Raw genomic sequence first — 24525 nt, forward strand, 5'->3', positions numbered from 1 at the left:
CTTCCTCAGAAGATGCCTCTTGAGTACTGTTGGATGCAGCTTGCATTCCATTCAAACTCTGAGAAATCATATTGACTTGCTGAGTCAATATTTTGTTCTGAGCCAATATGGCATTCAGAGTATCAATTTCAAGAACTCCCTTCTTCTGAGGCGTCCCATTACTTACAGGATTCCTCTCAGAAGTGTACATGAACTGGTTATTAGCAACCATGTTAATGAGTTCTTGAGCTTCTGCAGGCGTTTTCTTTAGGTGAATGGATCCACCTGCAGAATGGTCCAAGGACATCTTTGATAGTTCAGATAGACCATCATAGAATATATCCAGAATGGTCCATTTTGAAAGTATGTCAGAAGGACACTATTTGGTCAGTTGCTTATATCTCTCCCAAGCTTCATAGAGGGATTCACCTTCTTTCTGTCTGAAGGTTTGAACATCCACTCTAAGCTTACTAAGCTTTTGAGGAGGAAAGAACTTGGCTAAGAAAGCCGTGAACAGCTTATCCCAAGAGTTCAGGCTATCTTTAGGTTGAGAGTCCAACCATACTCTAGCTCTGTCTTTTACAGCAAACGGGAAAAACATAAGCCTGTAGACCTCGGGGTCAACCCCATTGGTCTTAACAGTATCACAGATCTACAAGAATTCAGTCAAGAACTGAAAAGGATCTTCAGATGGAGGTCCATAAAACTTGCAGTTCTGTTGCATCAGAGAAACTAATTGAGGTTTAAGCTCAAAATTGTTTGCTCCAATGGCAAGGATTGAGATGCTTCTTCCATGTAAATTGGAATTAGGTGCAGTAAAGTCACCAAGCATCAACCTTGCATTGTTATTATTTTCGGCCGTATCTTCTTCTTTTTCGAAAATTTCTGTCAGATTTTCTCCAGAGAGTTGTGCTTTAGCTTCCCTTAGCTTCCTCTTTAGAGTCCTTTCAGGTTCGGGATCAGCTTCAACAAAAATGTTCTTATCCTTGTTCCTGCTCATATGAAAAAGAAGAAGAAAGCAGAAAAGAAAATATAGAATCCTCTATGTCACAGTATGGAGATTCCTTTATGTGAGTAGAAGAAAGTAAGAATAGAAGAAGGAAAAGATGAGAATCTAAACACAAGGGTGAGGATAGAAGTGTTAATGGATGAATAAATAAATAGAAGGAGATTAGAGATGAGAGAAGAATTCGAAAATTTAACAAAATAAAATAAAATTATTTTAAATTTAAATTTAAAATTCGAAAATTAAAATTGAAATTAAATTAAATTAAAATTAAAACAATTAGTTAATTAAAACGAAATTTTGAAAAAGATGGAAGGGATTTTCGAAAATTAAAGATAGAGAATTAGTTGGGCAGTTTTGAAAAAGATATGATTGAAACAAAAGATATGATTGATTAAAAGAGATTTGAAATTTGTTTTTGAAAAAGATATGATTGAAACAAAAAGATAAGATTGATTGACAAAGATTTAAAAATCAATTTTAAAAAGATAAGAGGTTAGGGGAGAAGTTAGAAAGAATTTTGAAATTGATTTTGAAAAAGATATGATTGAAATTGAAAAAGATATGATTGAAATTGAAAAGATTTAATTTTGAAAACTAAAGTTGATTACTTGACTAACAAGAAACAAAAAGATATGATTTTAAAATTTAAAGATTGAACCTTTCTTAATAGGCAAGTAACAACTTAATATTTTCTAATCAATCATATTAAATGTTGGTATTAATTTCGAAAATATGAAATGAAAATAAGAAAAAGATTTTTGAAAATCAATTTGAAATTTTCGAAAATTATGAAAGAAAAATGAAAAGGATTTGATTTTTGAAAAAGATTTTGAAAAAGATAATATTTTCAAATTGAAAATTTGAGTTGACTCATAAGAAACAATTGAATTTTAAAAATTTTTGAAAGAGTCAATCCAAATTTTCAAAATTTTTAGAGAGAAAAAGGGAAAGATATTTTTTATTTTTGAATTTTTAATGATGAGAGAGAGAAAAACATAAAATTGACACAAAACATAAAAATTATGAATCAAAACAACTAATGCATGCAAGAACACTATGAATGTTAAGATGAACACCAAGAACACTTTGAAGATCAAGATGAACATCAAGACTTATTTTTGAAAATTTTCAAGAAAAGAAAAACATGCAAGACACCAAACTTAGAAATTTGCAAACTTTAGACACTAACAAATTGAAAATGCATATGAAAAACTAGAAAAGACACAAAAACAAGAAAATAAGAGGATCAAACAAGAAGACTGGCCAGGAACAACTTGAAGATCATGAAGAACATATGATGAATTTTCGAAAATTCTTGAGAAAAACAAACACATGCAAGACACCAAACAAAAAAAATTGACTCTAGACTCAAACAAGAAACACAAAATATTTTTGATTTTATGATTTTATTAAATATAATTTTTTTTTTGGATTTTTGGAAATTAATTTTGTAAAAAAGAAAAAGGAAAAAGAAAAAAAATATTGTATATTTTTTTTTCGAAAATAAGAAGTAAAAAAAAGCTTAAAAATAAAATAAAATAAAATTACCTAATCTGAGCAACAAGATGAACCGTTAGTTGTCCAAACTCGAACAATCCCCGGCAACGGCGCCAAAAACTTGGTGTGCGAAATCGTGATCATTCCTTCTTTGGTAACGGCGCTAAAAACTCAATACGCACATTCATGTTCTTAATTCTGTTTCACAACTTCGTACGACTAACCAGCAAGTGCACTGGGTCATCCAAGTAATAAACCTTACGTGAGTAAGGGTCGATCCCACGGAGATTGTCGGCTTGAAGCAAGCTATGGTCACCTTGTAGATCTCAGTCAGGTGGATTCAACTGATTTTATGAATTGATAAGTAAAAGATAAATAAAATATAAAATAGCATAGTGGTACTTATGTAATTCATTGGTGAGAATTTCAGATAAGCGTATAGAGATGCTTTCGTCCCTCTGAACCTCTGCTTTCCTGCTGTCTTCATCCAATCCTTCCTACTCCTTTCCATGGCAAGCTGTATGTTAGGCATCACCGTTGTCAATGGCCACCTGTCCTCTCAGTGAAAATGGTCTAATGCACTGTCACTGCATGGCTAATCATCTGTCGGTTCTCGATCATACTGGAATAGGATCCATTGATCCTTTTGCGTCTGTCACTACGCCCAGCACTCGCGAGTTTGAAGCTCGCGACAGTCATTCAATCCCTGAATCCTACTCGGAATGCCACAGACAAGGTTTAGACTTTCCGGATTCTCAAGAATGGCCATCCATGGGTTCTAACTTATACCACGAAGACACTAATAACTCGGACTCAGTCCCCTGTATTAGATATCCAAGAGATATCCATTCAATCTAAGCTAGAACGGAAGTGGTTGTCAGGCACGCGTTCATAAGTTGAGAATGATGATGACTGTCACGATCATCACATCCATCATATTGAAGTACGAATGAATATCTTAGAAGTGGAATAAGTTGAATTGAATAGAAAAACAGTAGTACTTTGCATTAATCTTTGAGGAACAGCAGAGCTCCACACCTTAATCAATGGTGTGTAGAAACTCTACCGTTGAAAATACACAAGTGATAAATGTTCAGGCATGGCCGAATGGCCAGCCCTCACAAAAGTCTAAGATAGCATAAAACTAATCAAAGATGATCCAAAGATATAAACATAATAGTAAAAAGTCCTATTTATACTAAACTAGTTACTAGGGTTTGCAGAATTAGGTAAATGATGCAGAAATCCACTTCTGGGGCCCAGTTGGTGTGTGCTTGGGCTGAGCATTGAGCTTTACACATGTAGAGGCTTCTCTTGGAGTTGAACGCCAGTTTGTAGCCTGTTTCTGGCGTTGAACTCCACTTTGCAACCTATTTCTGGCGTTTGACTCCAGAATGCAGCATGGAACTGTCGTTGAACTCCAGTTTACGTCGTCTATCCTTATTCAAAGTATGGACTATTATATATTGCTGGAAAGATCTGGATGTCTACTTTTTAACGCAATTAAGAGCGCTCCATTTGGAGTTCTGTAGCTCCAGAAAATTCATTTCGAGTGCAGAGAGGTCAGAATCCAACAGCATCAGCAGTCCTTTTTCAGCCTGAATCAGATTTTTGCTCAAGTCCCTCAATTTCAGCTAGAAATTACCTGAAATCACAAAAAAACACACAAACTCATAGTAAAGTCCAGAAATGTGATTTTTAATTAAAAACTAATAAAAATATAATGAAAATTAATTAAATCATACTAAAAACATACTAAAAACAATGCCAAAAAGCATATAAATTATCCGCTCATCATCAACCATGGAACTCAACAACCTTGAGCAGCTTCAGTTCATTGTCCCTTTTCCTTTGTCCTTCTTCTTGAAGGAGGAGGAGTCATCATCATCCTTCTTGGAGGATCCCTCTTGTGCCTTTGTGTCCTTGGGCTTCGAAAATCCCAGCCTTCTCATGTAAGTTCTTTCATCCTCCTTATGCTTAGCCAGAATTTCCTCTTGTTTCACGCTTAACTCCTCCATTCCTTGCATGAATGTTGGGTATCCGGGGTTCAAAACTGCCATAGCATTACACAAGTGATTCAGCTTTGCTTGCGTGTTGATATCGTATTGCCTCCTTGAAATGGTTCTAGCATCATAAAGATGCCTAAACTCAGCAAGGTTCCTCTGATGCCATTTGTTTTGCTCTACTATTTTATTGAGGCTGCCTTGCATCTCTCCCCAGTTGAACTGGTCTTGCTGCTCCTTTATGTGCTCCATACTTTCTTGGAGTTATTGTTTGTCCTCATGCACTTGGTCCCAATGTTGTTGTTGTTCCTTAAGTTGGTTGACTTCCTCTCTTAGGTGGTGTATATCTCCTCTCATTTGGTGTATGTCTCCTTGCAATTGCTCCCAGTTGAAACCTTCAGGGAATTGTGGATATGGTGGTGGTGGAAGTGCTAGGTATTGTGGTTGATCTTCAGCCTCTCCTTCTTGTTGTGGTGGCCCTTGTGGTATATGAGCATGAGCTCTGTGCTCCCTTGCCCTCTGAAGTGGGTTGACGGCCACCACTTTGGCCATCTTTTGGCAGTTATGGGCTTGTCTTGATCCACCAGAACTTTATCAATGATCTTCTCCACCCTTGCCTCATCACACAACCTTTGGATGATGCTGGGAAATGTCAACCTTGTGCTATCCTTGGTGCTTTTCAGCACCCTATTGATGTTGCTGGCAATCATTTCCCCCACATTAACGTTTTCTCCCTTCATTATGCTATATATAAGCATAGCTCTCTCCAATGTCACCTCAGAAGTATTGGATGTTGGGTTGAGAGACCTTCTTACAAAATCCAACCACCCTCTAGCTTGGGGGCTTAAATCTCTTCTCCTCAGTTGTTTGGGTCTCCCATCTTTGTCATTAATCCACTGCACATTTAGCACACATATTTCGTTGAGGATCTCATCAAATCCTGGGTCTTGTTGCTTTATCCTCTCTTCATAGCTCCGGGTGGAGCTTGTTTGCTTCACCATCAACATCCTATCTATGTTGAAGGGGCTATAGTCAATGGCTTTTCCCCTAACATAACTCAGATAACTATAGGGTTCCCCTAGTTGTGGTACTGCATTAGCATAGAATTCTCTAACCAAGCTCTCCACCACCTTCCTTGGTGGGTTGCACAAGAGTGCCCATCCTCTGTTATTGATCTCCCTATTGATTTCTGGTTGCTCATTCCTTCCAAGTTGGAACCCACCTCCGGAATGAGTTGCCTCTCACTCCCAACCATAAAATTGGTTTTGGTTAAATGATGAGAGGAACTAGTATTCTTTGAAGCTTGAGGATCCGGAGGTTGGTTCCTTGGTCTTTCTCTTCTTTGATGATGAGGCTCTTGGTGGTGCCATTGGGGTGAGAAAAGAGGTTTGAAAGGTTGAAGAAGAGTGCAAAGAGAGTAAGCAAAATAGGGTTTTGCTTCAACACCAAACTTAGGACTTGATTGTCCCAATCAAGAAAAGGAAAAGAATGGTAAAGAAAACGAAAAGAAAAGAGGAGGGAGAGTGTGGAGGTTCTTTTCGCGTATGAAGTTGGGGTTTGAAGTGTGAAGAAAGGTGGGAAAGTGAGTGGCTTTTATAGGGGAAAGAAGTGTAGTCTGGAAGGTGGGAAGTGAAAGCAATTCAATATTTTCCCACTTGGGGAATGGCGCCTAGCGTGGGAAGAGGGGCCAATCCTTATCCCTTTTGGCTTCCTGCATGTGTTGAGTTCCAAAGTGCAAGTACACTTTGACTCCTTGCTTGATGAGCCATCAATCATGTGGGCCCCTTCCTCTCTCCTGAAAATAGAATCCGAAAACCCCATTAGTGAAAAAGAACTTCTTCACATTCTCTCTATCAACATACAATTAAAATGCAATTGATGAGTGTCCTTTGGGACACCAAACTTAATTTCATTGCATCTAATAAATTGGGTTCATCATTAGATATTAATGTGTTCATAAGGATGAAATAAATTCAATCCTTTCACATCCTTTCCCTTCTAATTCCTTCAAAACACATTAAAACCATCTTTTATGCACCCACCAATTTATTTAATGCTTTCAAACTTGAATCATGTTGGGCTTGCTATGTGAACTTCATATGGTGGTGGCCACACCAAACTTAATCTCTGGGCTTACTTTCAAAATTAATTCATTCAGATGGTTGTAAGCCTAAATTAAGTGGGTTAGTGGCCACACCAAACTTAGCTCTTTAGCTAGTTCTCAGCCCATTCAACCAACTTCAATTCAGTGATTATGCAACCTTGCACTCCCAGTAAACAAAAGAGAATAAACTAAAGAACTATTAACTGAGAGACTGAAATCAAAAGTACCTAACTTAACAGTCATAAACTACTTTTAGAAAGTAAGAACTTAAAAAGGATAGAGAGTGTTGGGTTGCCTCCCAACTAGCGCTTCTTTATCGTCACTAGCTTGACATTCCTCCTTCTTTAGTTGAGATTATAGCTCACTCTCTGCTCATCCAGTGAGTCTCCCAAGTAATGCTTGAGTCTATGACCATTTACAGTGAAAGTTCTCTGTGTCTTGTCCTCCATGAGCTCTACATGTCCATAGGGAGACACCTTGAAAATGGTGAAGAGTCTAGACATCGAGACTTAAGCTTCCCTGGGAAGAACTTGAGCCTTGAATTGTATAGCAGCACTTTCTGACCTTCTGTGAACTATCTCCTTGCTATATTTTGATCATGCTATTTTTTTGTGTTTTCTTTGTAAATTTTGGCATTCTCATAAGCTTGACTTCTCTCCCCAGCAGCTTGATCATCAAAATTTAACATCTTTAGAGCCCAAAATGCTCTATGTTCAAGCTCAACTAGTAAGTCACAAGCCTTTCCAAACACCAATTGGTATGGAGACATCCCAATAGATGTTTTGAAAGCTGTCCTATAGGCCCATAATGCATTATCCAACTTCTTAGACCAATCCTTTCTTGAGCTTCCAATAGTTTTTTCAAGGATTCTCTTGAGCTCTCTGTTTGAAATTTCAGCTTGCCCATTGGTCTGTGGATGATATGGAGTTGCCACTTTGTGCTTCACACCATATTTAAGGAGGATTGACTCAAGTTGTTTGTTGCAAAAGTGAGTCCCTCCATCACTTATGAGTGCTCTTGGAACCCCATATCTGCTGAATATATTCTTCCTCAAAAAGTTGATCACTACTTTGTTGTCATTAGTTGATGTAGCTATTTCATCTACCCATTTTGACACATAATCCACTACCACCAGTATATAGTTTTTTGAATATGAGGATGGGAATGGTCTCATCACTACAACAAATATGGGCTTTAGCAACGCTAAATTTTGCAACGCCTTAAAACCGTTCTCTAAGATAGTTTTAGACAACGGTTTTTTGTAGTGTTACTGTTGAATTCAATTTTTCATTATTTTATAGCAACAAATTAAAACCGTTCTCTTAGACTTTTTTAAAGAACAGTTTTATAACCGTTACTATGATTTGTTTTTAAGCAACGCTTTTTTATTGTTGTTTAAATAATTGTACAAAAGAAACGCATAAAACTGTTGCCAAAATGCTACACTTTAAAACAGTTCTATTAGATGGTTTCAGACAACAGTTTTTACAGTGTTGCTGATGAAGTTCAATTTTTCATTACATTATAGCAACAAAATAAAACCGTTCTCTTTGACTATTTTAAAGAACGGTTTTATAACTATTACAACAATTGTTTATCAAACAATAATTTTCTAATATTATTTAAATAATTATACAAATTAAAAGATATATATAAAAATAATTATAAATAATCATAAAAATTTAAACAATTTTTTTATAAATACTAAATTTATAAAATACTCAAAAACTATTGTTATCAGTATATAACACATTATTTTTAGAAAAAATAAAATTAAAATAAATTTTAATAAATATTATATATTTTTGTTATAAAAATATAATGTAACATCTTACATTTTTGAAAATCTAAATATGAATAAATTGAGATTTTATCTTATTAAGTTTAAACTTTATAATTTTAGAAATTATTCTATTAGAAAATAATTAAAGAGATTCAAAGATAAATTTATTTTGAATAAATTAATATTCTTAAGTAATTTTATTATAATGGAATATTTTGTATAATTTTAGTAATTAAAAAATAAAAAAAAGTATACAATTTAATTTAAGTAACTTTTATTATGAAAAAGTTATGACTTATTATTAATTTGAACTCCTAATTTTATAAATTAATCTACTAAGAATAATTAAATTAGTTTTATTAATACTTGGAGTTTAGTTAATTAATATTTTTGTGTAATTTTTATTAATGGGTTATTTCATATAATTTAAAATTAAAGTTCTGACGATGAAAAATGATGAAAAGTTATATTATTTAATTTAAATAATTAATATTTTTAAGTTTAAAATTATATTTTATAAAATGTGATTAATATATTTATTTTATAATTTAAATTAAAAATAATTTTTTTAATTCATTGATATACTGATGAATAAAATTTTATACATTTTAAAAGTAATTTTTACAATATTAAATTTAAATTCTAAATTATTATTTTATCTCAAATATTTTATAAAATAATTATATTACTCATATATTTTACCATAATTCTAAAATTACCAAATAAAACCCTAATTTTAAAAAATTCCTAAATTTGTTACCGTGAATCCCTAAACACATACAGAAAAACGAAACAGAACAAGAAACAGAAGGAAAGGGGGAAAGAAAGAAAACGAAAAAAACAGAAGGGGGAATCAGGGATGAAGAAGGGAAGGAGAGGGAGAAGAGCGCGCCGTTGCTACGCCCTGCCCGCCTGTCGCCGCCGTTTCGTGGAGCAGCCGCCATCGTCGCGTGAACCGGAGGGTGTGGTGACGGAGAAGAGTACGCGCGAGAGAGGAGAAGTAGCCACCATCGTCGAAGACTCCATCACCGCTGCTGAAGGTCCTGACCGTCGAGCTCGTGGTCGCCGTCGCACCTCCCATCACTGCCGCCACTGAGGAGCTCGAAGAGAGAGAAAGGGTTCGTGCAGAGAGAGAAACACAATGAGGGAGGAGGAGGTTGCCTCTGTTGCTGCCAAGCCGTCGCTGGTGGGGCTGGGTTCGCCGTCGCCGTTGAGCTGTGTGCCGCCGTTGGTGTCTGGATCGCCACTCTGTTTCTGCTACAACTCGCCACTGTCCTGGTGAGCTTTACCCTGCTAGTTACTTTGCTGTTGCCTAATATTGATTTTAATGTTGATTTGGTATAATGCTGTTCTGATGTTGATTTGGTAACTGGTTATTTGGAAATGCTGTTATGATTTTATTTTGATTTTAAGATTGATTTAGTATGTAACTGGTTCTCTGGTAATGCTGCTCTGATTTTGTTTTGATTCCAATTGCCCTCATACTCAATTTCACCAAACTGGACATACACTTACCTTGAAGCAGCTTGGTCTGATCATTGGCAAAGGTCAGTTATTCATTATTATTAGTAGCTTGACATTGTGGTTTAGTTCTTTTACTTTCATATTCATTGCATAGGACAATAATTTGTGCATTTTTTCCTTTGAATCTACCGCTGCTTGTGCAATCTGATGATGAGAAGTTTTTTTAATGGTCGAGTATATGGCTAAATTCTTGCATAGGACAATAATTAGTTTCCATGTTGTGTTTGTAATTGAAACATCCAAATTTAAATAAGTTTGTATCCTTGAAAGGCCAGCGTGGAAGGAAGCTTGTGCTACTCTTCAAAAGCTCCTTTCAGGTACAAGTTGTAACCTCAATTTGTTCTTTTCTTTTACTTTGTTTCCACATTCTAATTCCTTAAACGCTACACTTTCACTCCCTTTCAACCCAAAACCGCACTTCTCCGTCACTTGCTCTGCCTCTTCTTCCGGTACCATAGTTTTTCCTTCTTCTCATTATGCTCTTCATTTTGTTCAATTTAGCTTCTTTTTCTTTTTTATTTTTCTTTCAGTTCATTTATTTTTTGAAGTGGTAATGTAGCTACTTTATCTGTGTGATAATAAAGGTGACGTTGCTGGTTCCTAATAGCATTCAGTTTTAACAAATTTGTTGCTTTAGATAGTGGTGCAAATTGTTATAGGGTTCTAGGAGAGGGTAATTCAGGTATTTTTGAGTCTTTTTCATTTAAGCAAGAGAAATTCATGATTTTTGTGGTGATTTTGTCTTCAGATCCTCTGCTGGTGAAGGCTACTAGAGGAGAACCTGTTAGTTGGCCATCAGCATAGATGATGCGCTAGGCGGGAAGGTACATGGCTGTTTACAGAAAGCTTGCTGAGAAATATCCATCCTTTCGAGAGAGGTCGGAGACAACTAATCTCATAGTGGAAATTTCTTTGTAGCCTTGGAACGCCTTTAGGCCTGATGGAGTGATCATTTTCTCTGACATCCTTACGCCTCTTCCTGCATTTGGGGTCGAATTCGACATTGAAGACGTAAGGGGTCCTGTTATTCAGTCCCCAATACGTTCTGAGGAGGGACTAAAGGCTCTGCATCCAATTGACCTGGAAAAGCTCAGTTTTGTTGGAGATTCACTCAAGATACTTCGCAAGGAGGTAAACCTAGTTGCATTACCGCTTCTATATATCATGGCTATTGATGAGCGGATAATTTATACGCTTTTTGGCATTGTTTTTAGTAGAATCTGGTTATTTTTAGGGATGTTTTCATTAGTTTCTATGTTAAATTCACATTTCTGGACTTTACTATGAGTTTGTGTGTTTTTCTATGATTTTAGGTACTTTCTGGCTGAAATTGAGGGACTTGAGCAAAAATCAGATTCAGAGGTTGAAGAAGGACTACTGATGCTGTTGGATTCTGACCTCCCTGCACTCAAAGTAGATTTTCTGGAGCTACAGAACTTAAAATGGCGCGCTTCTAATTGCGTTGGAAAGTAGACATCCAGAGCTTTCCAGCAATATATAATAGTCCATACTTTGCCCAAGTTTAGATGACGCAAACTGGCGTTCAACGCCAGCTCTCTGCCTAATTCTGGCATCCAGCGCCAGAAACAAGTTGCAAAGTGGAGTTCAACGTCCAAAAGCTGGCGTTCAACTCCAAGAATGACCTCTCCACGTGTAGACTTCAAGCTCAGCCCAAGCACACACCAAGTGGGCCCCGGAAGTGGATTTATGCATTAATTACTTACTTCTGTAAACCCTAGTAACTAGTTTAGTATAAATAGGACTTTTTACTATTGTATTAGACATCTTTGGATCATCTTTGGATCATCTTTGGATTATATTTTGATCTATTGATCACGTTTAGGGGCTGGCCATTCGGCCATGCCTGGACCTTTCACTTATGTATTTTTAACGGAAGAGTTTCTACACTCCATAGATTAAGGTGTGGAGCTCTGCTGTTCCTCAAAGATTAATGCAAAGTACTATTGTTTTTCTATTCAATTCAACTTATTCCGCTTCTAAGATATTCATTCGCACTTCAACCTGAATGTGATGAACGTGACAATCATCATCATTCCCTATGAACGCGTGCCTGACAACCACTTCCGTTCTACCTTAGATTGAATGAGTATCTCTTGGATCTCTTAATCAGAATCTTCGTGGTATAAGCTAGATTGATGGCGGCATTCATGAGAGTCCGGAAAGTCTAAACCTTGTCTGTGGTATTCAAAGTAGGACTCTGGGATTGAATGACTGTGACGAACTTCAAACTCGCGAGTGCTGGACGTAGTGACAGACGCAAAAGGATAGTAAATCCTATTCCAGTATGATTGAGAACCTCCAGATGATTAGCCATGCAGTGACAGCGCATTGGACCATTTTCACAGAGAGGAATAGGGCGCAACCATTGGCAAGGGTGATGCCTCCAGACGATTAGCCATGCAGTGACAGCGCATCGGACCATTTTCCAGAGAGGATCAAAAGTAGCCATTGACAATGGTGATGTCCTTACATAAAGCCAGCCATAGAAAGGAGTAAGACTGATTGGATGAAGACAGCAGGAAACCAGAGGTTTAGAGGGACGAAAGCATCTCCATGCATTCATCTGAAATTCTCACCAAGGATTTACATAAGTATTTCTATCCCTATTTTATTATTAATTTTTGAAAACTCCATAACTATTTTATATCCGCCTGACTGAGATTTACAAGGTGACCATAGCTTGCTTCAAGCCGACAATCTCTGTGGGATCGACCCTTACTCACGTAAGGTTTATTACTTGGACGACCCAGTGCACTTGCTGGTTAGTTGTATCGAAGTTGTGACAAATTATGAATTGAGATTAGAGCACCAAGTTTTTGGAGCCATTACCAGAGATCACAATTTCGTGCACCAAGTTTTTGGCGCCGTTGCCAGGGATTGTTCGAGTTTGGACAACTGACGGTTCATCCTGTTGCTCAGATTAGGTAATTTTCTTCTTATTTTGTTTTCAAAAAAAAATTTTCAAAAAAAAAACTTTCAAAAATATATTTTTCTTCAGAATTTTTAAGAATGAATTCTAGTGTTTCATGAAGCATGTTGAAGCCTGGCTGGCTGTAAAGCCATGTCTAAATTCTTTTGGACTGAGGCTTCCACTTATAAGTATATGAAGTTGGATGAAATATCAGCTGTTGTATACATGAGAGGTATCTATATCTTCTAAAGCTTGACTGGCTATTAAGTCATGTCTAACCCTCAGATTGGAGCTTTAGACTAAGATTGCAAGATTCCTGGAATTCATATTAAAAATTTTGGAATCCTTATTTTTTCTTTTTCACAAATAATTTTCGAAAAATACCAAAAAAAAAATTAGAAAATCATAAAAACCAAAAAATATTTTGTGTTTCTTGTTTGAGTCCTGAGCCAGATTTTAAGTTTGGTGTCAATTGCATGTTCATCTTGCATTTTTCGAAAATTCATGCATTCATAGTGTTCTTCATGATCTTCAAGTTGTTCTTGGTAAGTCTTCTTGTTTGATCTTGATGTTTTCTTGTTTTGCATCTTTTCTTGTTTTTCATGTGCATTTTTGTATCCATAGAGTCTAAACATGAAAGATTTCTAAGTTTGGTGTCTTGCATGTTTTCTTTGCATATAAAAATTTTCAAAAATATGTTCTTGATGTTCATCATGATCTTCAAAGTGTTCTTGGTGTTCATCTTGACATTCATAGCATTCTTGCATGCATTCATTGTTTTGATCCAAAATCTTCATGCATTGCATCATTTTTTGTTGTTTTTCTCTCTCATCATAAAAATTCAAAAATCAAAAAATATCTTCCCCTTTTTCTCTCTTAAAATTTCGAAAATTAGATTTGACTTTTTCAAAAATTTTTAAAATCTAGTTGTTTTTATGAGTCAAATCAAATTTTCAATTTAAAAATCTTATCTTTTTCAAAATCTTTTTCAAAAATCAAATCTTTTTCATTTTTCTTAGTTATTTTCGAAAATTTTAAAAATCTTTTTCAAAAATCTTTTTCTTATCTTTATCACATAATTTTCGAAAATAACATCATCAATTAATGTTTTGATTCAAAAATTTCTAGTTTGTTACTTGCTTGTTAAGAAAGATTCAAAATTTAAGTTCTAGAATCATATCTTATGAATTCTTGTGAATCAAGTCATTAATTGTGATTTTAAAAATCAAATCTTTTTCAAAAACTAATTTCAATCATATCTTTTCAAAAATATCTTCTTATCTTATCTTTTTCAAAAATTTGATTTCAAAATATCTTTTCTAACTTCCTAACTTCTTATCTTTTCAAAATTTGTTTCAACTAACTAACTAACTTTTTGTTTATTTCTTATCTTTTTCAAAACCACCTAACTAACTCTCTCTCTCTAATTTTTGAAAATATCTCCCCTCTTTTTCAAAATTTCTTTTTAATTAACTAATTATTTTAATTTTTGATTTTAATTTTCGAAAACTACCATCTTTTTCAAAAACTATTTTCGAAAATCACTAACCCTTTTTCAAAAATAATTTTCAAAAATCCTTCTCCCCCATCTCCTTCTAATTATTTATTCATCTACTAACACTTCTCTTCATCTCACATCATTGCTCCTATCCTTACCTTTGTGTTTGGATTCTGCATTCTTCTTCACCCCTATTCCTTTTCTTCTTCTACTAACAATAAGGAACCTCTTTACTGTGACATAGAGGATTCCTCTTCTTTTCTTGTTCTCTTCTCTTTCTTATGAGCAGGAACAAGGAAAAAGGCATTTTTGTTGAAGCTGATCCAGAACCTGAAAAGACTCTGAAGAGGAAACTAAGAGAAGCTAAATTGAAAATTTCGAACAAGTAAAGGAGATGGCAGCCGAACCCAACAACAATAATGCAAGGAGAATGCTTGGTGACTTTACTGCACCTAATTCCAATTTACATGGAAGAAGCACTCCATCCCTGCCATTGGAGCAAACAATTTTGAGCTGAAACCTCAGCTAGTTTCTCTGATGCAGCAGAACTGCAAGTTTCATGGACTTCCATCTGAAGATCCTTTTCAGTTCTTAACTGAATTCTTGCAGATCTGTGATACTGTTAAGACTAATGGAGTAGATCCTGAAGTCTACAGGCTCATGCTTTTTCCTTTTACTGTGAGAGACAGAGCTAGAATATGGTTGGACTCTCAACCTAAGGATAGCCTGAACTCTTGGGATAAGCTGGTCAAGGCTTTCTTAGCCAAGTTCTTTCCTCCTCAAAAGCTTAGTAAGCTTAGAGTGGATGTCCAAACCTTCAGACAGAAGGAAGGTGAATCCCTCTATGAAGCTTGGGAGAGATACAAGGAACTGACCAAAAAGTGTCCTTCTGACATGCTTTCAGAATGGACCATCCTGGATATATTCTATGATGGTCTATCTAAATTTGCTAAAATGTCATTGGATACTTCTGCAGGTGGATCCATTCACCTAAAGAAAACGCCTGCAGAAGCTCAAGAACTCATTGACATGGTTGCTAATAACCAGTTCATGTACACTTCTGAGGGGAATCCTGTAAGTAATAGGACGCCTATGAAGAAGGGAGTTCTTGAAATTAATACTCTGAATGCCATATTGGCTCAGAACAAAATATTGACTCATGAAGTCAATATGATTTCTCAGAGTCTGAATGGAATGCAAGCTGCATCCAACAGTACTCAAGAGGCGCCTTCTGAAGAAGAGGCCTATGATCCTGAGAACCCTGCAATAGCAGAGGTAAATTATATGGGTGAACCTTATGGAAACACCTATAATCCATCACGGAAAAATCATCCAAATTTCTCATGGAAGGATCAACAAAAGCCTCAACAAGGCTTTAATAAAGGTGGAAGAAATAGGTTTAACAATAGTAAACCTTTTCCATCATCCACTCAGCAACAGACAGAGAACTCTAAACAAAATACATCTAATTTAGCAAACTTAGTCTCTGATCTGTCCAAGGCCACTGTAAGTTTCATGAATGAAACAAGGTCCTCAATTAGAAATTTAGAGGCACAAGTGGGCCAGCTGAGTAAAAGGATCACTGAAATCCCTCCTAGTACTCTCCCAAGCAATACAGAAGAAAACCCAAAAGGAGAGTGCAAGGCCATTGAATTGATTACCATGGCCAAACCTGTAAGGGAGGTTGAGGATGTGAATCCCAGTGAGGAAGACCTCCTGGGACGTCCAGTGATCAATAAAGAGTTTCCCTCTGAGGAACCAAAGGAATCTGAGGCTCATCTAGAAACCATAGAGATTCCATTAAACCTCCTTATGCTATTCATGAGCTCTGATGAGTATTCCTCTTCTGAAGAGAATGAGGATGTTACTGAAGAGCAAGTTACCAAGTACCTTGGTGCAATCATGAAGCTGAATGCCAAATTATTTAGTATTGAGACTTGGGAAGATGAACCTCCCTTGTTCACCAATGAACTAAGTGATCTGGATCAACTGAGATTGCCTAAGAAGAAACAGGATCCTGGAAAGTTCATAATACCTTGTACCATAGGCAACATGATCTTTGAAAAGGCTCTGTGTGACCTTGGTTCAGGGATAAACCTCATGCCCCTCTCTGAAATAGAGAAACTGGGAATCTATGGGGTACAAGCTGCTAAAATCTCATTAGAGATGGCAGACAGTTCAAGAAAACAGGCTTATGGACAAGTAGAGGATGTGTTAGTAAAGGTTGAAGGCCTTTACATCCCTGCTGATTTCATAGTCTTAGATACTGGGAGGGATGAGGATGAATCCATCATCCTTGGAAGACCCTTCTTAGCCACAGCAAGAGCTGTGATTGATGTTGATAGAGGTGAATTAGTCCTTCAATTGAATGAGGACTCCCTTGTGTTTACAACTCAAGGTTACCCTTCTGTAAACATGGAGAGGAAGCATAAAAAGTTTTTCTCAAAACAGAGTCAACCAAAGCCCCCACAATCAAACTCTAAGTTTGGTGTTGGGAGGCCACAACCAAACTCTAAGTTTGGAGTTGAACTCCCATATCCAAACTCTAAGTTTGGTGTTGGGAAGTCTCAACAATGCTCTGAACATCTGTGAGGCTCCATGAGAGCCCACTGTCAAGCTATTGACATTAAAGAAGTGCTTGTTGGGAGGCAACCCAATGTTTATTTATCTAATTTTCATTGTTTTTCATGTTTTATTAGGTTCATGATCATGTGGAGTCACAAAATAAATATAAAAAAATTGAAAACGGAATCAAAAATAGCAGAAGAAAAATCACACCCTGGAGGAAGACCTTACTGGCGTTTAAACGCCAGTAAGAAGCATGTCTTGGGCGTTCAACGGCAGAACAGAGCATGGTTCTGGCGCTGAATGCCAGAAATGGGCAGCATCTGGGCGTTTGAACGCCAAAAATGTACCCTGGAGAAGAGCTGGCGCTGAACGCCCAGAACAAGCATGGTTCTGGCGTTCAACGCCAGAAACGGGCTACAAATGGGCGTTCAACGCCCAGAACAAGCACCAATCTGGTGCTGAACGCCCAGAGTTGTGTGCAAGGGCATTTTGCATGCCTAATTGGGTGCAAGGTTGTAAATCCTTGAACACCTCAGGATCTGTGGACCCCACAGGATCACCTCAGGATCTGTAGACCCCACAGGATCCCCACCTACCTCCACTCACTTCTTCTTACCCCTCTTTCACACAATCCCATAAACACTCTTCCCCAAAATTCTTCACCAATCACCTCAATCTCTCTTCCCTATCACCACTTCACCACTCACATCCATCCACTCTTCCCCATAAACCTACCTCATAAACTCCACCTACCTTAAAAATTCAAAATCAATTTCCCACCCAAAACCCACCCTTATGGCCAAACCTTACCCCCCTCCCTTCCCTATATATAGCCCTCCATTCTTCCTCATTTTCACACAACACATCCCTCTCTTCTCTTCTTGGCCGAATACACCACCCCCCCTCTCCTCCATATTTTCTTCTTCTTCTTCATCTATTCTTTCTTTTCTTGCTCGAGGGCGAGCAACATTCTAAATTTGGTGTGGTAAAAGCATAAGCTTTTTTGTTTTTCCATTACCATTGATGGCACCTAAGACCAGAGAATCCTCTAGAAAAGGGAAAGGGAAGACAAAAGCTTCCATCTCCGAGTCATGGGAGATGGAAAGATTCATCTCCAAAGCTCATCAAGACCACTTCTATGATGTTGTGGCCAAGAAGAAGGTGATCCCCGAGGTCCCTTTCAAGCTCAAGAAGAATGAGTATCCAGAGATCCGACATGAAATCCAAAGAAGAGGTTGGGAAGTTCTAATAAAACCCATCCAACAAGTCGGCATCCTAATGGTTCAAGAGTTCTATGCCAATGCATGGATCACTAGGAACCATGATCAAAGTAAGAACCCGGACCCAAAGAATTATCTCACAATGGTTCGGGGGAAATACTTAGATTTTAGTCCGGAAAATGTGAGGTTGGCATTTAACTTGCCTATGATGCAAGAAGATGCACGCCCCTACACTAGAAGGGTCAACTTTAATCGAAGGTTGGACCAAGTCCTCATGAACATATGTGTGGAAGGAGCTCAATGGAAGATTGACTCCAAAGGCAGGCCGGTTCAATTAAGAAGACTGAACCTCAAGCCTGTGGCTAGAGGATGGTTGGAGTTCATCCAACGCTCCATCATCCCCACTAGCAACCGATCTGAAGTTACTGTGGATCGGGCCATCATGATTCATAGCATCATGATTGGAGAGGAAGTAGAAGTTCATGAAGTCATCTCCCTTGAACTCTACAAAATAGCCGAAAAGCCCTCCCCTGGGGCAAGGCTAGCTTTTCCTCATCTTATTTGCCATCTATGTTACTCAGCTGGAGCTTTCATAGAAGGAGACATTCACATTGAGGAAGAGAAGTCCATCACTAAGAAAAAGATGGAGCAAGCAAGAGAGCCCATTCATGGAGCTCAAGAGGCGCAGGAAGCTCATCACCATGAGATCCCGGAGATGCCTCCAATGCATTTCCCTCCACAAAACTATTGGGAGCAAATCAACACCTCCCTAGGAGAATTAAGTTCCAACATGGGACAACTAAGGGTGGAATATCAAGAGCACTCCATCATCCTTCATGAAATTAGAGAAGGTCAAAAAGCAATGAGGGAGGAGCAACAAAGACAAGGAAGAGACATAGAAGAGCTCAAGGACATCATTGGTTCCTCAAGAAGGAAACGCCACCATCACTAAGGTGGATTCATTCCTTGTTCTTAAATTTTCTATTTTTCGTTTTCTATGTTAAGTGCTTATCTATGTTTATGTCTTATTACATGATCATTAGTATTTAGTAACTTTGTCTTAAAGTTATGAATGTCCTATAAATCCATCACCTCTCTTAAATAAAAACTGTTTTAATTCAAAAGAATAAGAAGTACATGAGTTTCGAATTTATCCTTGAACTTAGTTTAATTATATTGATGTGGTGACAATGCTTCTTGTTTTCTGAATGAATGCTTGAACAGTGTATATGTCTTTTGAAGTTGTTGTTTAAGAATGTTAAATATGTTGGCTCTTGAAAGAATGATGACAAGGAGACATGTTATTTGATAATCTGAAAAATCATAAAAAAATGATTCTTGAAGCAAGAAAATGCAGCAAAGAACAAAGCTTGCAGAAAAAAAATAGGCGAAAAAAAATTTATTAGAAAGAAAAAGAAAAAGCAAGCAGAAAAAGCCAAAAGCTCTTAAAACCAAGAGGCAAGAGCAAAAAGCCAATAACCCTTAAAACCAAAAGGCAAGGGCAAATAAAAAAGATCCCAAGGCTTTGAGCATCAGTGGATAGGAGGGCCTAAAGGAATAAAATCCTGGCCTAAGCGGCTAAACCAAGCTGTCCCTAACCATGTGCTTGTGGCGTGAAGGTGTCAAGTGAAAACTTGAGACTGAGCGGTTAAAGTCAAGGTCCAAAGCAAAAGAAGAGTGTGCTTAAGAACCCTGGACACCTCTAATTGGGGACTTTAGTAAAGCTGAGTCACAATCTGAAAAGGTTCACCCAATTATGTGTCTGTGGCATTTATGTATCCGGTGGTAATACTGGAAAACAAAGTGCTTAGGGCCACGGCCAAGACTCATAAAATAGCTGTGTTCAAGAATCATCATACTGAACTAGGAGAATCAATAACACTATCTGAACTCTGAGTTCCTATAGATGCCAATCATTCTGAACTTCAATGGATAAAGTGAGATGCCAAAACTATTCAAGAGGCAAAAAGCTACAAGTCCCGCTCATTTAATTGGAGCTATGTTTCATTGATAGTTTGGAATTTATAGTATATTCTCTTCTTTTTATCCTATTTGGTTTTTAGTTGCTTGGGGACAAGCAACAATTTAAGTTTGGTGTTGTGATGAGCGGATAATTTATACGCTTTTTGGCATTGTTTTTAGTATGTTTTTAGTAGAATCTGGTTACTTTTAGGGATGTTTTCATTAGTTTTTATGTTAAATTCACATTTCTGGACTTTACTATGAGTTTGTGTGTTTTTCTGTGATTTCAGGTATTTTCTGGCTGAAATTGAGGGACTTGAGCAAAAATCAGATTCAGAGGTTGAAGAAGGACTGCTGATGCTGTTGGATTCTGACCTCCCTGCACTCAAAGTGGATTTTCTGGAGCTACAGAACTCAAAATGGCGCGATTCCAATTGCGTTAGAAACTAGACATCCAGGGATTTCCAGCAATATATAATAGTCCATACTTTGCTCAAGTTTAGATGATGCAAACTGGCGTTCCACGCCAGCTCTCTGCCCAATTCTGGCGTCCAGCGCCAGAAACAAGTTGCAAAGTGGAGTTCAACGCCCAAAAGCTGGCGTTCAACTCCAAGAATAACCTCTCCACGTGTAGACTTCAAGCTCAGCCCAAGCACACACCAAGTGGGCCCTGAAAGTGGATTTATGCATCAATTACTTACTTCTGTAAACCCTAGTAACTAGTTTAGTATAAATAGGACTTTTTACTATTGTATTAGACATCTTTGGATCATCTTTGGATCATCTTTGGATCATATTTTGATCTATTGATCACGTTTAGGGGCTGGCCATTCGGCCATGCCTGGACCTTTCACTTATGTATTTTTAACGGAAGAGTTTCTACACTCCATAGATTAAGGTGTGGAGCTCTGCTGTTCCTCAAAGATTAATGCAAAGTACTATTGTTTTTCTATTCAATTCAACTTATTCCGCTTCTAAGATATTCATTCGCACTTCAACCTGAATGTGATGAACGTGACAATCATCATCATTCCCTATGAACGCGTGCCTGACAACCACTTCCGTTCTACCTTAGATTGAATGAGTATCTCTTAGATCTCTTAATCAGAATCTTCGTGGTATAAGCTAGATTGATGGCAGCATTCATGAGAGTCCGGAAAGTCTAAACCTTGTCTGTGGTATTCCAAGTAGGACTCTGGGATTGAATGACTGTGACGAACTTCAAACTCGCGAGTGCTGGGCGTAGTGATAGACGCAAAAGGATAGTAAATCCTATTCCAGTATGATCGAGAACCTCCAGATGATTAGCCATGCAGTGACAGCGCATTGGACCATTTTCACAGAGAGGAATAGGGTGCAGCCATTGGCAAGGGTGATGCCTCCAGACGATTAGCCATGCAGTGACAGCGCATCGGACCATTTTCCAGAGAGGATCAAAAGTAGCCATTGACAATGGTGATGTCCTTACATAAAGCCAGCCATAGAAAGGAGTAAGACTGATTGGATGAAGACAGCAGGAAACCAGAGGTTTAGAGGGACGAAAGCATCTCCATGCATTCATCTGAAATTCTCACCAAGGATTTACATAAGTATTTCTATCCCTATTTTATTATTAATTTTTGAAAACTCCATAACTATTTTATATCCGCCTGACTGAGATTTACAAGGTGACCATAGCTTGCTTCAAGCCGACAATCTCCGTGGGATCAACCCTTACTCACGTAAGGTTTATTACTTGGACGACCCAGTGCACTTGCTGGTTAGTTGTATCGATGTTGTGACAAATTATGAATTGAGATTAGAGCACCAAGTTTTTGGAGCCATTACCAGAGATCACAATTTCGTGCACCAGCTATCCTTCAAAGGAGCCGTTTTCCTTACTTATTTCTTTTTACTTAGGTTGGTGGTGATGCTTCCGTTTTAGGTTTCGTGGGAGCACCTTGGACAATAGCAACATATATAGTGGAAGGGGGTACAACACGCACATATACAACCATTAAGAGTATGTGCCATACAGCACCACATTTATTGTGGACTCTGCTCTCTCATTTGGCGCAAGCAATAGTAGATTATGTTGTTTTCCAAGTGGAGTCTGGGGCTCACTGCATACAAATATTTGATTCATGGGGTGGACAACTACCACCTGATATGTGGGAACACTGGTCAAAGCCTTATATCAAAGAGGTAATATAAAAATAGTTCCCATTTATTTTCATCTTATTGAAATTGTGTTCTAATTTTTCAAACTGTTCTATTTGGGATCCATGTCATAGCAAGCTTAAGTGTATGTATTTCAACTTTTGCTTATTTGTTTAGTTGAATCTTTGAACTAGACAAACCATGTGTCGCTTTCAAAGGTTTGCAATGATTACAGGTTTTGTTTTATGTAAATTACTGTTTTGTTCCAAGCTCTCATGATTGTCATTTGGTTGGTAAATAATAGGATGAGCTAAGAGCTTGTAATTTGTAAGCATCGAGTGGTAAATAAGCTCACTGGATGTTGATCTTGGTCTTCTGAATTTCGGAGAGAAAGTCCAAATCAGAGGCTACACCTTCAAACTTTTTTATTTAATTGAAACTATGTTGCTGTTAGTGCATCATCATAATTTATAAAACATAAAATATTTGCGAATTGAACGTTGGGCGCAAGATGCTATTGTTCCATATTTTTCCTCTTTTGCCATGTACTGATTTCTAAACATCCAGATTGTAGATTTGGTCAAGAAAAGATGCCCTGAGACACCGATTGTTCTTTATATAAATGGAAATAGTGGCCTTCTTGAGCATATGAAAGATACTGGAGTTGATGTTATTGGGCTGGACTGGACTGTGGATATGGCAGATCGAAGATCAGATTTAAGATTCTTTCTAGTTCTTTATGTGGAGCAGTTGCCATTGAAGCCAAGAGAGTCCACTCAAGCTAAGTTACCACACCAACTTTGTTAAAGAAAAATGAAAAAATTGCCACCCTTAGGTTATAGTATTATAGTATTTTGAAAAATGATGATGATATAAGTAAAAGTAGTTATGACCTAGATTAGTATTGTTATTTTGCAATGATATATAATGTGATTGTGGATCTTACAACAATTTTTGTAAGTCAAATTTGATGATAAATGTTCAATTAGTTTTCTTTCGTAATTTCATTCAAATATTTTAGGTTATTTATTAACGCTAAATTAAAAAAAAGTTGGAACTAATTTCATTTATGAGAAAATTTTTGTAAATAAAGAATTATATTATAAAAAACCGTTGTCAAAAGTAACAAAAGGCAATGATCTTAAAACCATTGTCAAAGACAACTATAAAATGGCAATGGTATTAAAACTGTTGCCAAAAAACGACACTAGTGGCAACGCTTTAAAACCGTTGGCTTAGTGAATAATAAAACTACAACAGTTTAAAACCGTTGTCTATCTAGTTATGGTTTTAAACCGTTACCTCATGAAAGAGAATGGTTTTAAACCGTTGCCTATCTAGTAACGGTTTTAAACCGTTCTTTAAAAATTGTTGTCAAAAACGTTGTCTATACCAGTAAATTTGGCAACGGTTTTTTTGTTATCGTTGCCTTAGGTAAAAAACCGTTGCCTTTGAGCATTGGCAACGGCCGCATATACCACAGGTCAAAAACCGTTGCCAAAGCGTTGCCTAAAGTTTTGGGAACGGTTTTTCAATCTACGGCAACGGTTTTTGACCGTTGCGAAAATCCTTTTTTGTTGTAGTGCATGAAATCAATTCTCCACACATCAAACAATTCCAATTCCATGATAAACCTCTGTGGCATCTCATTTTTCTTGGGTAGATTTCCAGCTCTTTGGCATTCATTGCATCTTATTACCAAGTCCTTGGCATCCTTGAATATTGTTGGCCAATAGAAATCACACTGTAACACCTTGGCTACAGTTCTTTCCCCACTAAAATGGCCTCCGTATGCAGATTCATGACATTGCCATAGGACTTCTTGCCCTTCCTCAAGATATTTTTATTTGAATGAGAGGAAGTCAGGCTGGCGTATGCCTCGGCGTGCCACGCCCACTTCTTGGCGTGCCACGCCCATAGTGGGGCTCAAAATTACTCCTCTAGAACTTAAGCCTGGCGTGCCATGCCCATAGCACCAAGTGGCACGCCCCTTTTGAGACTTGGCTTTAAAAGCTTGGCATGCCACGCCCAGAGCTTCAAGTGGCACGCCCATGTGGCACGCCCATGTTGGAATTGCATTCTTTCAAGCTTGGCGTGCCACGCCTAGAACCCAAGTGGCACGCCCAAGTCACAATTAAGGTTGGCGTGTCACGCCTTCGACATCAAGTGGCACGCCCATGTTGAATTCTTCAATCTCCCTTGCTGGAATGTTGGCCTGGCGTGCCACGCCCAGAGCAGCAAGTGGCACACCCATTGTGGAGAGTTGGTTCAAAAGCTTGGCGTGCCACGCCCAGAGCTTCAACTGGA

At 37.5% G+C, this 24525-nt stretch overlaps 2 non-coding genes across 2 annotated transcripts; one reads left to right on the forward strand and one right to left on the reverse strand.

Annotated features, from left to right (window-relative positions):
- The first annotated feature begins 344 nt into the window (after positions 1-344).
- LOC112725132 (small nucleolar RNA R71) lies at positions 345-448 on the forward strand. Its single transcript, XR_003164259.1, has one exon. It is a non-coding gene; the product is annotated as a small nucleolar RNA R71 (small nucleolar RNA).
- A 14673-nt stretch (positions 449-15121) lies between these two features.
- Positions 15122-15229, reverse strand: LOC112725819 (small nucleolar RNA R71). The gene has a single exon (XR_003164902.1). It is a non-coding gene; the product is annotated as a small nucleolar RNA R71 (small nucleolar RNA).
- Between the last annotated feature and the right edge of the window lie 9296 nt (positions 15230-24525).

This window comes from Arachis hypogaea, chromosome 11 (assembly GCF_003086295.3).
Source record: "Arachis hypogaea cultivar Tifrunner chromosome 11, arahy.Tifrunner.gnm2.J5K5, whole genome shotgun sequence".
NCBI lineage: Eukaryota > Viridiplantae > Streptophyta > Magnoliopsida > Fabales > Fabaceae > Arachis > Arachis hypogaea.